An 11,327-nucleotide genomic window follows, 5' to 3' on the forward strand; every position below is an offset into this window, starting at 1 on the left:
GAGTCTTTGTTGGATATAGTAACCAATCCAAAGGCTATAAAGTTCTCATCTTGGAGAATGAGAAGATTGAAGTATCAAGAGATGTCGAGTTTGAAGAAAGCAAGAAGTGGGATTGGAAAAGGCAAGAAGAAGTAAGGAAGAAATTGAAGTTGTCTAGAAAAGACTCTCACTCGCCTGAGGAACAAACCGAAGTTACATCCATTCCTGAGGAACAAACCGAATTTACATCCAGTCCTGAGGAACAAACCGAAGGTACATCCAGCCCTGAGGAACAATTTGGAGGTATTTTCAGTCCTGTTCTCTTTCAACATGATGATCATGATACTAGTAGTGGAGATGAAGAAGCTTCTAAGGCACCAAGGAAGTTTAGGTCCATGGTTGATATCATGGAAAGGGCACCGAGAGTAGAGCTTGATGAAGCGGCTCAAGTTATAGAAGTTTGTCTTCATGCAAATGAAGAACCATACACTTATGATGAAGTGTGTGGTACCAAGGAATAGAGAGAAGCGATGAATGAGGAGATAGCCATGATTGAGAAGAACAAGACGTGGGAACTAGTGGACAAGCCAAATAAGAAGAATGTGATAAGTGTGAAGTGGATCTACAAGATCAAGACCGATGCAAACGGGAATCACATCAAGCACAAGGCGCGGCTAGTTGCAAGAGGGTTCTCTCAAGAGTATGGTGTTTACTACCTTGAGACGTTTGCTCCTGTCTCAAGACATGATAAAATACGAACCATACTTGCCTATGCGGCTCAGATGAAGTGGCGATTGTACCAGATGGATGTGAAGTCAGCCTTTCTCAATGGCGACCTCAAGGAAAAAGTGTATGTCACACAACCACCTGGGTATGTGACACACGGGAAGGAACACAAGGTGTTAAGGCTACGCAAAGCTTTATATGGTTTAAAGCAAGCCCCAAGGGCATGGTATGGAAGGATAGATTCATACTTTCTTCAAAACAGTTTTAAGAGAAGTCAGAATGATGCGGCTTTATACATCATGAAGCAAGGAGGAGATGTGTTGATCGTGAGTCTATATGTGGATGATATAATCATCGCAGGAAGCAACATTCAGAGCATCAACACATTCAAGGAGAACATGAAGAAAGAATTCGAGATCGTGGATCTTGGATTGTTGAACTACTTTCTTGGAATGGAAGTAATTCAAGACGATGGAGGCATATTTCTTTCACAAGAAAAGTATGCAAACAAACTTGTAGACAAGTTTGGGATGTAAGACAGCAAGAGTGTAAGCAACCCACTTACACCACAAGGAAAAGGAGTTGAAGATGACAAGGAGTATGGAGATCCGACTAAGTATAGAAGCATCGTTGGAGGGATATATTTTGTACTTGTGTGCATCAAGACCTGATGTGATGTATGCAAGTGCCTATCTCTCAAGATACATGTCATCACCTCGCATGAAGCACTACCAAGAAGCCAAAAGGGTGTTAATATATGTCAAAAGGACATCAAACTTTGGAGTGTACTTCACAAGCGTGAAAGAATCAAGACTTGTAGGCTACACGGACAGCGATTAGGGTGGTTCTAAGGAAGACAAGAAAAGCACTTCAGGTTATGTGTTTACTCTTGGATCAGCCATGTTCTGTTGGCAGTCAAGCAAGCAACAAACAGTGGCGCAATCAACAGTTGAAGCGGAGTACATAGCCGTGTGTGCAGCAGCAAATCAAGCAGTGTGGTTACAAAGACTATTTGAAGACTTTGGTCAGAAGTTTGAAGGAGGCATTCCGATCTTATGTGACAACAAATCAGCAATAGCAATTGGGAAGAATCTGGTGCAACACAGAAGGACAAAGCACATAGAGATCAAGTACCATTTCGTGAGGGAAGCTGAGCAGAAAGGAATCATTGAACTGAAGTATTGCAAAGGGGATGATCAACTCGCAGACATTCTCACAAAGGCATTGGGCGGTTCAAGGTTTGAAGATTTAAGGAAGCAGCTTGGAGTCAAGTCGAGATATGATTAAGGAGGAGTGTTAAACTATAATCTAATCTCTCCTTGATACATTTACATAAGTTAGTTATTTATGTTATTACACAAAGAGTTGTAACTCTTCATGTTAAGAGGTGTGTCTCTTAGCCTAATGATTCGATCTCTATATAAAGATCAATCATTTGATGTAACATCAATACAAGAATCTCAATAATAAAAAGTATTTCACATAAGTTACATCATTTTCGGAACTATCTGAAGTAAGCCTGTAACATCTATCTTATTCTTTCTCTCGAACTTGTGTGTAACACACAGTGATCATTGTGTAACACAAGCGGTTGGTAAAAGATTAACACATGGAAGTTCAAAGAATATAATATATGCACCCAAGGACGTGCCACAAAGAGATGTCCCCGTAGTTAAATTGATGTCCCTGTTTGTTCGACTAGCATCGGTGAAACTAAGCAACCCATTCTCTGTTTTAGAACATTTATGTGCGTCTAGCCATTCCGACGGAGCACTCATTGCAACATAACTCTCGTTATCTAAATAAGACCTTGTTTTATTTTTTTCAACAGACCTTCCCTGCACAAAAAACTTTTGTGAACTTGATGGATCTCCCTGATAACCAAGACCAATTGTTGACTTCCCTGTTCTTCCCGTGCTTAGAATCTTATCTAAAGTTGAAGATCTTTTGTTTAACATACGGATTTGTTTATGTATTTCGTTCAGTTCATGCTCCAAATTCCTGTTTTTCTCTTTCTCCAAGGCAAGAGCTTCCCTAAGATAAGTGATTTTGTACTCCATTGCATGTTTCTCCATGAGAGATAGTTTACTTAAACAATCATGATGACCACGGTCCAACTTCAGAACACTCCCCGTTTCTTCTAACAACTTCGTATACGTAGAGCCAATGCTTCTTCTTTCCTGTGTTTCAAAAGGACCTACATATGAGGTTTCTTTATTTTGATCACGATCAGGTGGTTTACGACGCAAGTGTTGCGGACAATCCTTTTCTCCCAAACCATCTACCACGTGAAAATCACCTCCTTTGTTGGAGCCTTGAACTTCATCTTCATCAATGAAAAGCGGATCTCTTCAGTAGTTGGAATCTATAAATACTTCATCATCAGAAACATCATAGATAGGCTCATCCGTCAGGTTTGTGACTGGAACGTAATAGCTCTCCACGTTGCTAGTGACTATAGGTCTATCGAGATGCGTCTCTCTTGTCATATTACCATTAATCTCATGAATATCAATTAGAGACATGTCTTCTTCTTTTGCCATCACGTCTGATTTGTGACATGGCTCCCTGCAAAAATCATCGTCATAATCATCATATATTGGCGCCCCAATGAAGTCTTTAACTTGATCATGAGAATCCTCCAATTCATGAAGTTGATGCTGGCTGTGGTTTGTTTTTGCAAATAAGGTGTTACTAATAACATCATCTTCGTCATCTTCCTCAAAAATTTGAGTAGTACGCAGTTTTGCTGTTGAATAAAAATACGGGCAGTAGTTTCAATGAAGCCACGTAATAACTCTTGGTGCTCGTGCTGATATTTTGCTAGTACGCCATCAACGGCAGATGTTATAGCTTGTGATATTATGAAGTTTGTAGGATTACAAGGTGTCATCTACGAGATGACCTTGGATCGAGCCCTAATTAGAAATTAAAGCTCCTGGATTCTGATACCAACTAACGGAGCGGAAGTAACCATAGTAACCGATAATGCGAAGTTAACGTTGAATTCTAAGAATGTCCGTTATCTTAGCCTTCTTAAGATCTGTTGAATTCTCAAAGAATGCCCAGAATTAAGGAATCAAAAGTTGTTTAACACAAAGCTCTAAGTTTTATAAATCAATAATCAAAGTTGTGACTCTTACAAACCAAGAGCTCACTATTTATACTAATAAGAAAATACCTAAGTCCTTAAGGATTAAGATCTAACCTTCTATCCTAAAGTCTTTTTAATATTAAGAATACTAACGTTTATCTAAAACAAGAATGTAAAGGAAACTAGAAAACCAAAGCCTAATAGAAATAGGATGCTACGCTGCATCAGATCTCCTCGCCAACGTGGACGCTCCGGTCTCAGAGAGAACGCTTGTCACCTACCTACTGAACGGCTTAAGCGACAAATACGAGAACATAATCAACCTCATCATGCACCGCCAACCGTTTCCAAGTTTTGATGATGCCAGATCAATGCTCATGCTTGAGGAGGATCGCCTTGAAAAAGGCAAAAAGACTTCGGCCTACAAGGATACTTCGTCATCTGACAAGGTTCTCAATGTCTCGGTGTCATCACCTCCGCAAAAGACCAACACTCAGCCACAACAACAATGGACCTACAACAACAACAGAGGCTTCAAGAAGAACAACAACAGAGACAGAGGCAGAGGAACCAAGTCTTCAACCAATGGGGTCCTCAGTACTGGAACAATGGCTACCTTTACTGGCTTCAACCGCAAAGCAATCAGTGGGATCAACCGATGCAGCAACAATTCTAGCATCAAGGTCTTCTCGGACCACGACCCTTAACGCCTCAGCAAGCTCACCATGTTCAGACTTTCACTCCACCGGCTGATAACAATTATCCTGTTATGACTACGGACTTCGCCTCTGCTTTCAATACGATGACACTAACGGATCCGGCTGATCACCAATGGTACATGGACTCAGTGGCAACCTCACACCTGTCCAACTCTGCAGGTAATCTAAAGTCTACTTTTAATCTTGACACCGGACACACTGTTACAGTCGCCAATGGGGGTCGCATTCCCATTCAAAAATCCGGTTCTTTCTCTTTTCCTTCTTCCTCATGCAACCTAAACTTATCATATGTTTTGGTCACTCCTTCAATTATTAAAAATCTATTCTATGTACGCAAGTTTACTAGAGATAATTCTTGTTTTATTGAGTTTGATCCTTTTGGTTTTTCTGTGAAGGACCTTCAAACTCGAGAAACGATTCTTCGCAGTGACAGTACCGGTGATCTTTACCCAGTTTTCTCATCAAAAAATAAGCCAAACACTACTCCTTCAGCTTTCCTTACGACGACTTCCACCACTTGGCATCGCCGTTTTCTCATTTAAGCAATCAAACTTTGTCTTCTTTGCTTTCTTCTAATGTTTTGCTTTGTAATAAACATGACCTTGCTTCGGTCTGTGATGCATGCCAATTCGGCAAACAAATAAAAATGTCTTTTATTTCTTCTGACACTACTGTCACTGCTTCTTTCGACATAGTTCACTCAGACCTATGGACCTCACCAGTTCAAAGTTTGAGTGTAATCAAGTACTATGTTCTGTTTTTGGACCAATAATCTCACTTCCTTTGGGTTTATCCATTACGATCCAAGGAAGAATTTTTCGCAAAGTTCAAACTCTTTTCCAACTATGTCGAAAATCATTTCAAAACAAAGATAAAATCTTTACAATGTGACGATGAAACTGAGTATAACAACTCAAAGTTTCATAATTTCTTTTCAGAAAAAGGCATCACATTCGGGTTTTCTTGTCCATATACGTCTTAACAAAATGGACATTTTGAGAGAATGATACGTACAATAAACAACTCTGTACGTACTCTTCGATTTCAAGCTAGAGGCTCTTCATGTTTCTGTTCATGTTGTCAATCTCTTGCCATCAAAGGCGATAGATAACAAAGTGCCTTACACAACTCTATTCAACAAGCTAGTTTCTTACTCTCATTTAAGAGTTTTCGGCTGCCTCTGTTTCCCATATCAGAACCATTCCGCTCTTTCTAAACTAGCCCCACGCTCAGCTCGTTGCATCTTCCTTGGTTATCCTCAATCTCATCGGGGTTACAGATGTTTCGACCTTGAAACTAGAAAGATCATCCTATCACGTCATGTGGTTTTTGATGAATCTCAGTTTCCGTATAACGAAACTACCAAACCTTCTGAATCGTCATACGACTTCCTTGAGTCAAACACATCACCCATTCTTCACAAAATTCTAATAAATCCTGCTGGTAACCTTCCTTCTCCAGCAGCACCTATCCCATTGAATCCTCCTCTGCCCGCTCAAGCTGTTCCTCAAGATAATGAGCTTCCAAGGCATTGGATGACCACTCGCTCAAAGCATGGGATCCGAAAAACGAAACAAGTCCTCTCCCTGCTCACTCAAAATAGATCTCCTCTTCCAAAAAACATTCATCAGGCTCTCTCGGACCCAAATTGGAACCCGACTGTTAACAGTGAGTATGATGCCATTATTAAAAGTGGTACTTATGATTTGGTGCCTCGTCATAAGAACACTAACATTGTTCATTCTATGTGGCTGTACAAGGAAAAGTTTGATGCGCAGGGAGTTTTCAAAAGGAACAAAGCGCGCCTGGTCGCTAATGGAAAATCTCAAGAAGAGGGCATTGATTTTTCAGAAACATTTAGCCCAGTGGTGAAGCCTGCTACCATTCGTAGTGTCCTCCATGTTGCATTAACAAACACCTGGCCAGTCTATCAGCTCGACGTTCAGAATGCATTTCTACATGGCACTCTTGATGAAACCGTGTATATGTCACAACCCCCGGGCTTTGTAGACAAGACACGACTGGATTATGTTTGTAAACTCAAACGCTCTATCTATGGCTTGAAGCAGGCTCCCCGTGCATAGAACGCAAGATTCGTCAGCTTCATTACGCGACTTGGGTTCAAGCAAAGCAAGAGCGACGCAAGTCTCTTTGTCTTCAAGAACGGCACTGACCTTGCATATTTTCTACTTTACATCGATGACATTATAGTCACCACATCCTCTCCTTCTCTTACGACCAGAGTAACTGACGCTATGAAGAACGAATTCCCAATGACGGATGGTGGTCTGATCAACTCCTTCCTTGGCATTGCCGCAATTCACAACGACAAGGGTCTCTTCATGCATCAGTCATTACGCGGAGGACATAATTAAGCGGGCAGGTATGCATGATTGTAAACCGGTTTCAACACCAGTGGACATAAAAACCAAGCTAGCAGAAGACATTGGCAAACCAGTTGATAATCCAACAGAATATCGAAGTTTAGCAGGCACTCTGCAATATTTAACATTTACACGTCCAGACATCGCTTATACGGTTCAACAAATTTGTTTATTTATGCATGATCCGCGAGATTTACATATGCAGGCCCTACGGCGCATCCTTCGTTACTTACAGGGCACAAAAGACAAAGGCTTACAACTACTTCACAACCAGAAAATGGCATTAACAGCGTACTCTGACACTGACTGGGCTGGATGCCCCTCAACACGGCGATCCACTTCAGGGTTCTGCGTCTTCTTAGGCGACAATCTGCTCTCCTGGTCTACAAAGCGCCAGCCGACTGTGTCAAGATCGAGTGCTGAAGCTGAATACAAAGGCGTCGCAAACGCAGTGGCAGAGACTTGTTGGCTATGGAATCTTCTTCTGGAGATGCACTGCCCTCTTCAGCGAGCCACCATAGTCTACTGTGACAACATCAGTGCCGTTTACCTAAGCTCCAACCCTGTTCAACATCAACGCACCAAACACATTGAAATAGATATACATTTTGTGAGAGAAAAGGTGCAAAGGGGGCAGGTACGAGTCTTACACATACCGGCTTCTTCACAGTATGCAGACATCTTCACCAAGGGCTGCCTTCTTCCCTGTTCATCAGCTTCAGGTCCAGTCTTGGCATCTCAGAGCACGACGCTGCGACTGCGAGAGGGTGTTAGACAACAAGAATATTTCATTCTTGTTTAGATATTCTTACCTATATACTTGGGCATATCCCCACTCTCTTGTAACAATCTCCACATTATATACTTGTGTAATCATGTAAATCAATTCAAGGGAAACACTTTGACTTTCACCTAGATCTCATGCATATCTTAATGATTTATTTTGAAGAGATTTTTTCTCTAAATCTCTAATCAAATTTAAATGCTCTTGGTTTCAAGGTTTTCGCTGATGCTGATGTTTTTTGGGGCATTGTGAAGCGTTTTCAATGTTTCACAAGGAAGAGTTGATCTATTCCAAACCAATCCACTCGTAAATTTCTCTCAATACAAATAAAATTAAGACACTAACAACATTTGTGTTTCAAAAACATTCAGTTGCTGGAATTTTTTTTTTTTGCTCAAATTGTTGAACTATGGGCTTCTCACCGCTGTCAATGTCACCATCAACAAGTGCAATCTCATAATCGAGGATAGCAAACACCCAACAACAATAACAATGTGGATCGTTGCAGTGACCTAAACATAGACAATACGATGGATGTTAACGATAATAGTGTGGATTGTGGCATTGACCTAAACAGTAATAATAAAACGATGGATGTTAACAAGAATTGTGTGGGTCGTGGCATTGACCCACACAATAACGATTTGATTAGTGTTAGCAGTAATAGTCTGGATCGTGGCAATCACCTTAACCGTAACGATGTGATGAGTGTTAACAAAAACAGTGTGGATCGCAGCTTTGACCTAAACAAGAAATATATGACGGATGTTAATGAGGATGTCAATGACAACGAAGACAAGTAATAGGAAGATCGATCTTCGAATTAAAGAACCTTTTCATTAGGCTACAACCCTTCATCTCATCTCTCTCTCTCTCTTTTATATAATTGTTCGGGACAAAGAAAAAACTTGTAGGCAAACTGATTACATTTTTAATTGTAAAAAATGGAGTATGCGTAACTTTTTTCTCTGTTAATTTTTTTTTAAAAAAAACATTCCCCAAATAAATTGGTGACATTAATAAAGTTTTGCTTCAACTTTTTTCTTGTTCTCTATTGTCTCTCAGTGTACTATATATCCTACTCTTAATAGAATCTATCATCAAATGGGATTCTCAAGCTGAGTTTCGCAAGTTGGATCTCTCAAATGAATGCATAAAGGTTTTTGGAAAACTTGATTAGTTACAACCATTCTTAATCGTTCCCTTCTGGTAATTGTTTTCTGCGGTTACCCTCTTGGTAAACTTATTAATTATTTTGAACTTATGGGGAACATGGAAAGTCTCTAGCTGTTGTTCGACAAAATTCTTTAGTTTCCATGGGCAGCTCGAAAGAATCAAGCCACATGAAATCTGTTTCGAGCTGTCGAACCAACTTACCGTATGTTTGGCTCGCCTTAGGTGACTATCCCCTTTGAGGTTCTTAGACTAGGCCTTGAAAACAAAGAAAAGTATGTTGTAGACCAATTTCACAGGTGTTCAAGCCCGCATGGGATCTGATTCGTGCAGTTCTGAATAGGTTATGGGGTCGAGAATGTAGGATAACTACTAGGAAGTTAGGAGATTCCTTGTTCATCTTCACTATTTCCAATGAAACCGCTCGTCAATGGGTATACAACGGGAGTATGGCATACTGTCAAAACACCTGAGATTTCTTGTCTACCGGTGTGGGTTAATCTTAAAAGTATCCATGATTCTTACTTCACTAGATTAGGTATTAGTCATATATCATCTGGTTTGGGTGAACCGATGCTTAAGCACAACTCGTTTAGACCCAACAAACATGGGAAAGATAAGATATTCGTTGAGAACGAAATGGATTCCCAAAGCAAACACGGCAACATTTACTTGGTTGATGTTGAATATTCATCGATCCCAACAACATGTGAAAGATGTGGAGTCTTTAGACAAGGAAAAAAAGTGTCTCCTTCCTCTTAAAATGCAAGTTGCTCCATCAAAAAAGCAAACTAAAGCTATAAATGAAGAGGCTCAGCAGTTGACATAGTCTAATTGCTACAACACCCTTCCAAAACTATGTGGGAACTGGTTCTGTTTCAGAAATGGCAATCCAGCAACAACAAGTCTATACTTCTCACTCAGCAACAACAAGTGCGGATGTACCTTTAGAGCCTAACCAACTTGTCTTTGTTGCTACAAGAACTGAAAATGAAAGGAAAACTGAGCAAAAAAGGATTGAAGTTGCAACAAAATTTCACTCTAACTCACACACTCCTGGGCAACAAGCTCAAGAGATCACCATATTGCTGCTTGTAAAGATTCAACCTATATTTCTCACACAATTATATGAGGTAATTTCTATCCCTTGCTCAAATTTCAAACAAATGTTATGGAATCAAATCCATCCAATGCTATTAGTCATCAACCCTCGACACATGATCACTTAATTGGTTTTTACTCGCCTATCATCCAAAACAACCAAAGTTTTTTATTGAGCCGAAGATTCATCTAACTTATGGGAAGATAATGGGTTCTAATGAGTTGGCTGAATCCTTTGGTTATAATTTAACTAGAGGAGAATGGTCAATTAAACTAATCCAAAAAATCCAAGATCGGGAATGGACTAAAGTTAGTGTAAAAGGTAAACACATCATTGTGGCGGAAGGAATATAATCACTAGCTCATGTCATTTTTTCTTGTTGTTTAAGCGTTCATTGATTGAGCTTCCACTAGGATTATGTGTTTAATCCTTTACTTGTTGCTTCTTTTCCAAACTTATGGATGCAAATTCCTATAAGTTTAGTTTGAAAAACCTTGTTTCAAAAAAAAAAAAAAAAGGTAACAAGGATGGAAAATAGCTCAAAATCTAGAGTTGGCGGCAAGTTAAAAGCAATGGTTTTACTTTGTGCGTATGATTCAAGCTGATGGCTTTAATTCAGACGTTAAGTTGAAGTTCGTTTCGTAAGTTAAACTAACTCATACGTCATATCTGTTAGCTGCAGAAGATTGTCTTCAGTGTTGATGGATATAAAGTATTTAAAGGTAGCCGACCAGTGATCCACCGCCCCCATCAAAGTGGTGTCAAAATGATGTGGTGATGATTAGACTCTTTTTACAATTTGACGTGTCAGATTTACTTCAGTGATTCTTGACTAACCATCAAATCTGAAGCAAAATAAACTAGTTTTAGAAAGAAAGAAAAAACTAGTTATATCTATCTAAATAAAATATTTACTAAAAACCATTACTTTTTTTTGTCGACAAAAACCATTACATTTAATCGTTACATTATAATAAATGTATTAAACTAATTACTTATGTCAATATGATTTGGTTACTCATTCTGTCATATTCTATTCTGAAATTGGACTATCATTTCTATGATTTCAGACGGGTACTGCGTAAGAAAAAAGCTTTATCGTTAGCAGACCAAAAGAAAGGAATACAGATTCTTCCGGGGTCATATGCCTACGCGACCTCCCTGTAATATTCTCTATATTATTTTATGTATTATCAAACTAATTACCCTTTTTATTATACACTTTAAAGCTAACAACTTTAATAATCTGCTACCTTTATTGCATTAGCCGACAAAGATTATCAGCTGGTCTGCAGTTCTCTGTCAATTATATTTCATAAATAACTTGTGGTTGCATGTTAGAATAGTATTAGAAACCAAAAAAAAA

The sequence above is a fragment of the Brassica napus genome, chromosome C1 (genome assembly GCF_020379485.1).
Source record: "Brassica napus cultivar Da-Ae chromosome C1, Da-Ae, whole genome shotgun sequence".
NCBI classification, from domain to species: domain Eukaryota; kingdom Viridiplantae; phylum Streptophyta; class Magnoliopsida; order Brassicales; family Brassicaceae; genus Brassica; species Brassica napus.